Source organism: Centruroides sculpturatus, unplaced genomic scaffold, assembly GCF_000671375.1.
Source record: "Centruroides sculpturatus isolate CEXI.00-Female unplaced genomic scaffold, Cexi_2.0 scaffold1036, whole genome shotgun sequence".
Classification (NCBI taxonomy): Eukaryota; Metazoa; Arthropoda; class Arachnida; order Scorpiones; family Buthidae; genus Centruroides; species Centruroides sculpturatus.
The window spans coordinates 11299-18079 of record NW_019385233.1 but is presented as its reverse complement, the minus strand read 5'-3'; the positions used below and the strand labels follow the sequence as shown (position 1 = coordinate 18079).

The window sequence follows — 6781 nt, the reverse complement described above, 5'->3', positions numbered from 1 at the left end:
CAAGTCCTGGATTTGAGAAACTACCATTGTACTTAAGTACAAATGATAGCAAGCCAAGCTAATTTAATAACTTGAAGAGCCATATTTTCCAAAATTTTGCCATACCGAGTTAATATACATAAATGAGGATGGCATAGCTATCATTTGTGTAATTTCCTAGTTAATTAAGAAAAAAGTTTAAGTAAATAATTAAAACATTGTTATTTTAGATATACAGGCCACAAAAATGAAGAATATCGAATAGACAGTTGTCTAAATGAAAATGACGACCATTTGTTTTCGGGATCTGAAGATGGAATAATTTATTGCTGGGACTTAGTCGAAGTAAGTTTTAATTATAAAATGTGTTGCGAAATATTGAATACTCGACCTTGTTACTTAATAACAAGGTCGAGTCGAGTACAAATACAAGTTTATGTATAATTATGCTTGTAATTTTGTACAATTTTTGTTTGTTAATTAAATTACTGCAACAATAAATAATTTAANCTTGCGATTTTTAGTTTTTTCCTCTACTCAAGAGAGACCTCAAGGGTGATCATTACATCTTGGATGATGAGGTGAAGGCAGCTGTCAAGTCCTGGATTTGAGAAAAGTCGGAAGAATTTTTCAGTGATAGAATGAAAAAACTTGTTACATGTTGGGAGAAATATGTTAGCCTTAACAGTGACTGTTGAAAAATAAATATATGATTTTGAAGCTTAAGAATTGTACTTTAATGTACTTTTTGCCTGATCTTGCTATTTGTTTTTGTTTGTGTTCTACAAGCACATGTGCATTACTTTTTATCCTACCCATGTATTATTTAAGATGCCTGAACAAAATGCCTGGTTGCAAGGCATTTGTTTCTGAAATTCGTTATGTAAGGGTCTGTAAAATTGAGGGTCAGCAGTAAATGTGGAACATGAGGCTACATGTATTATGGCAAGTAATGATTGTAATGTATCATATGATTTCAAAATAAAGAGGACAAGTTTAAATTGCACTACACTTTATAATTTTATTTATAGGATTGAATAAAGAGAGAATCTTTTGGCTCCTTAAATTTAACTAGAAAAAAAATTATTTGCTAGTTGCTAGTAATATTCAGCATTTTATAGAAATTTGTAGACTTTAACACTTGATTTCTAACAGTTGACAAAATTTCTCTAAAATTTCAGAGAATGCAAAGTTAAAAAAACTGGCTTTTCTACAGGGTGTTTTTTTAGAGGTATACAAATTTAAAATGAAATAAAACATGTAAAAATAATGTTAATGGCCATGGTGTTGGCTTTATTTAAAAGATGATTTTATGCCATTAGTGTTTAAACATGATTTCGAGCATATGGGTGCCATGGCTGGCTTGAATGAAGCGCAATCGGGAAGAACAATTTTCGATTACTTTATTGAGCAACTGGGGCTGTATATCGGCAATAGCGCGGCAAATGTTGCCTTCCAAGTGGTCCAACGTCTGTGGTTTATCGGCGTAGACTAGTGACTTCACATATCCTCAAAGAAAGTAATCCATAGGTGTGAGATCACACGATTGTGGAGGTCAGTTCACAGGTCCATTATGCGAAATTATGCACTCATCGGATGTTTCTTGCAATAAATTGATGGTGCCGTGCACTATGTGGCATGTGGCGCCATCTTGTTGAAACGAAAGCTCTGCCACATCAATACCATTCAACTGAGGAATAAAAAGTCAGCAATCATGGCTCCAAAAGCGCTCTCCATTGATGGTAACATTCTGGCCAGCATCATCTTTAAAGAAATATGGACCTATGATTCCACCTGCCCATAAAGCACACCAGTGACTTTTAATGGATATAAGTTACTCAACATTCGCCACGTTGTTGCTGATATACGGCCCCAGTTGCTCAATAAAGTGGTCGAAAATTGTTCTTCATAATTGCGCTTCATTCAAGCCAGCCATGGCGCCCATATGCCCGAAATCATGTTTAAACACTAATGGCATAAAATTATCTTTTAAATAAAGCCAACACCATGGCCATTAACATTATTTTTACGTGTTTTATTTCATTTTAAATTCGTATACCTCTAAAAAAACACCCTATACTTTGCATTGAGTGAATTTACTGTGTTTAAAATTAATTTTTGATAGTTATCAATAAATTATGCAATAGTATTGAAATTATTGGTAAACATATTGAAAGCATAATATTTTATTTATGATATTCCTCAAATCAAACAAGACTGGCAGTTGCATTAGATGCAGAGATGTGGATAGGTTATCTGCCACATAAAAATCATATTTACCTTCTGTATTATGATTTTCAATTAAAGCTTGATGCTGTATTTGAATAAATATCAGAAAATTCAAACAAAAATTTTAATATTTACAGTTAGAAAATAAGCTTTTTGTTTAATAATTTTGTTATCAAACAATGTAATTTAAGTAATTATTCTTTTCCAAACTTCAATTGTACAAATACCTCCTCTAAAAACCATTTAATGCAGTAATGTGAAGATTTTAAATGCATTCTGTAAATTCAGATAACATTCTAACATATTTTTCCTGAATATCATTGTCACATTTATGATTATTTTCAATCAAGAAATATTACTGCATTAAATGCTTTTTAGAGTGAGTATTGTAACAATTTATTGCTCAAACATTAAATTTGCAAATAATTATTTTTGAAATTTAAATATATAATTATATATTATATAAAATAGTATTAATATTCTCAATTTTGTAAAGATGCATATATCCAAAAGAATTACAAGTAGATTTTTATATCTATAAGAAGGTTCAGTTACAAAAATCAGTTACAAGTAATTAAAACCAATTCGAACCTAATTATTATTCATCATTCAATCTAATTTGTTGGAAGAAACGGAGTTGCAAATAACAACATGCAGCCACTCCAAACTGCTTGTTATTGTTATGTTTATGCTGATGTGTAGGAGAGGTTCAAGCTGACTTTCCAACTGCTCTTTATATCATTTAGATTCAAATTTCAAATTACAAAATACAGATCTTGTATTTAGGTATAATAAATACAACAAACTTTATTGTGATATTTAACTTCATCTGTCGATGAATATATATTGATGAAAAATTTTTTAAAATTGTTTTATGTTCATTCAAAAAAAGTTAATTTGCTGTTTGTCAAGCTGCTTTTTATTAAAATAAAGAAGAATTTAAACAATTAAAATCACATTAATTCTGTTGAGTTAAATGTATTATAATAGAAAAATTCCAACCGGTTTTAATGCACTCGTGCATTTTTCTGTCGGAGATAATCAAATAATAAGAGCACAAACAGTCGTGTCAATGACAGCTTTCATTGTGTAGTGATGGCTCATTGTCTCTGATAACTGCATTGTGAACAGCTAAGACAATTGAATAAAGGATAATTATCTATTGAAAAGTTGACTTCCTGTAAGCTTGAAAAATACCAATAAATGTTTTATAGGTAGAAATGGAATTTAAAAAACGTCAAGAATTGGCAGTTTTCTTATAATTATATGTAAATTTAGTATTAAGAAATTTTTGAATTGTTAATTAGCTGAATAGTGAAGTATTATTACACATAATTAAGTAAAAGAAATTCAAGAAAATGTTGCAGTCTTTTATAAAATTTACAAAATAACTTGCTTTATTGGATTCCAAAATCAATAAATAACATGTTTCTATGTTGATTTCCAAGATTTTTTTATGTTAAATTCTCGTGAAAGTGATTGGAAAGATGTTATAATTTTTGACTCCAATAAAGTTAACATCCAGATGACCAAGATATTAAAGGTATCTGTCACATTGTGACTGGGAACCATGGGTTTGAGTTAGATGTGTCGCACTCTATCCCTGATCACCTGGTTTTCCATTTGTAAGCATGACTACTGTGACAGGCACAATTAAAAAGCACTCTTACTGCTTGCAAGAATTATCAAACAAAAAAGACTACAATAAAGTATTTTTGTGATATAAAAAAAGCTTAAGTATTTTTATACTATTTATTTTCAGAGTAACATCAAAGCAAAATTGAGTCACGTCGGCAAAGTGGTACACTCCGTCTCGTCTCATCCTTCCAAACCTTGTTTGATCTCGGCAACAAAGAACTTAGTGTACGTATGGGAGGATACGCCTCGAGAAGAAGAGAAGGACGACTCTTAATTTTTACAACAAATGGTATTAATTTATAAATTATTAAACAAACCGAATTTTTTTGTTTAAATTCTCTTATGAAGACTGTATTATAATAATAAATAACAATCTTTGTTACAGTATCATTCAAATATTTTTATGAAATAAAATTTTAATAACTTTGTACTTTGTCATTTGTCACTTTGACAGTTTAATTATTAAAATTGCATTCATGGAATAGGATAATGAGTTGCGAATACAATTATTTTTAACTGTAATTTACTAACAAAAGTTTTAATACTTTGAACAATTGCTTACAAATTTAACATAATGTAATGTAATTATTTTGGTTAAACAAAATGTAGTTATTATATTAGAATAATTTATTTTTGGAGAATTTAAATTGATTATTATTAATTTAATTTAATTGTAAGAATTGGATTGGATGGATGATGAAGCAGTAAAGACAATCATCATGCTGTTCTTTTCAAGTTTGAATCTGGTATTTGGGTTTGCCCCACACCACTTGACTGCTTTTTTGCAGATCTGTCATACCCATGATGAGCATGAAACAAGGCCTATCTTCTATAGGCATCTTAGTGCCTATGGGAGGAGAACCTTTAGACACTATAATCTATGCTCTCCACTCTTATTGCCTGCAAGGAGGATGAAGCTTTAAAAAGTTGTCAAGTATAATAATATAATTTTGAAAATAAAGAAAGTATTTTAACAAATTATCTTGCCAATTTTTAATTTTCTATGTAAATATCATTGTAACTTTACTTTTAAGAATATGTTCTTAACTCTATGGTGAAATAATGGAAATTTTTAATTTACTTCATTTTTTAACTTTTAATAATTAAAAATATACAATTTCATACTTTGTTGCCACATTTAAAAGCAATAAAAAAATCTAAAAAGAAAATGTTTAGAGACTTTTAAAATTTCTGTTAAAAAGTTTTTTAAAATATATATTTATATATTAAATAATTTATTGATAAAAACTTATTAAAGATGCTATCCTTTTCTTTTTGTAATTTATTTTTAAAAAATATAATACACATCAAAGAAAGGTAGATGTAATAAAGTTACATTCTTTCTCTTGATATCATCAAAATCCTTAAATATGTAATTTGGTTTTTATTTTTATGTAGCTGTAAAATAACAATTAGAAAATTTAAGATGTAGAAATTATTATTTATTCAAAAGCAATATATTGTTTTGTTTAATGTGATTGTATTAATGAAAAAAAAAACTTTCTGACAAGAATTTACTCCTATTTAATTGTATATTAACAGGTTTTCCTTATGATGACAAAGTTAAAATAACATTTAGAAAGATCTTTACTAATTAGAATAACAGCTACATATTATTTATTAAGAAACACAAGAGGTTAGAGATTGAAATTGTAAATTATCGTCATCCATTTTTAAATATTAAACTGCGTAAAACGTGTCTTGTGTTCCAATTCACATATTCTGGTTTCTTTATCTTCCCGAAGATGTTATTTTGAAATATTGTACACTTTATTAAAAATATAATTTATTTGACACCAAAAAACTGAATTCTCTTCTTTTTCAAGTTAAAAATTTGTAGTTTATGACTTGTTTTTCCTATTTTATAAGCAAGCATCCTGCACAACTTAGAAATTAATGATCAATATCCCAAATATAAATACAGGGTCTTCCAAAAATATAAATACAGGGTCTTCCAAAAAGAATGCTATCTGTTTAAAGGATTATAATTATGTTAATTACCATCTGAAAGCGTTGTTATGTCCACATTTCACGTTTGCCCATTACAATTTCTTAATATGCACCTTGTGTCACATGGCACACATCCAACTAATAATCAAATTCTTCCTATGCTCACTATGACACATCCATTGTCACTCCTCCCGCAGCAGCCACAATTCTGTGGCTCCTGCAGATTACTCACATTGTGCAGAGATGAACAATTCCAATCTATCCCTTACAACGCAACTTCTTTTAATTATTTAGTCACTCCTCATCATAAATTATTCACATTTACATTAATTATGCACGAAAACTGTTCAAGTTGTGTATTAAAAACACAAATACAAAGAGAAAATTAACTACTTTTGACAAAAAGAATTTATACAGGACATCTTATCAATACTCTTGTTATCTAAATTACTTTTGTCAAATTAATTTCTCACAGTTATAACAGAAATTATCAATTCATCAGGACATAATAAATTAATTTATGATAAGAAAAATGATAATAAAAATATTATTGCTGTCACATGTTTTAACTGATAAATGATGAGATTTCAAGTGATATTTATGTTAGTATTTTAATTCCTTGTAATTTAGGATTAAATTTCAGGTGATAATTCAGATTATGAATTAACAAGAACATTATATATAAAGAAATTGTATATAAAATATATTAATGTTGTGTCTATCAGATTATAATGGAGTGGAAAAATTTGTAGCTGTCCATACTTTTTTTATGTTTTATGAGATAAATACTCTTATTGCATTTAGGTGGTCCATGCATTGGTATTTGCTAAATGCCTAGCAAACATTTGGCACCAATACTGAGTAGTGTGGATGATTTACTTGAAAAATATTTGGTATTCGCCGTTTCTCACTCCTTGTCAATATATTGTGGTAAATCAAAGAACAATTATACAAACAAACATTTGTAATTTCCACAATGAACCAA

At 28.6% G+C, this 6781-nt stretch overlaps 1 long non-coding RNA gene across 1 annotated transcript; it reads left to right on the top strand.

Moving 5' to 3' along the window:
- Nucleotides 1–209: 209 nt before the first annotated feature.
- LOC111636509 lies at nt 210–4904 on the top strand. Its single transcript, XR_002758544.1, has 3 exons — nt 210–324; nt 3971–4135; nt 4525–4904. It is a non-coding gene; the product is annotated as an uncharacterized LOC111636509 (long non-coding RNA).
- The last annotated feature ends 1877 nt before the right edge of the window (nt 4905–6781 follow it).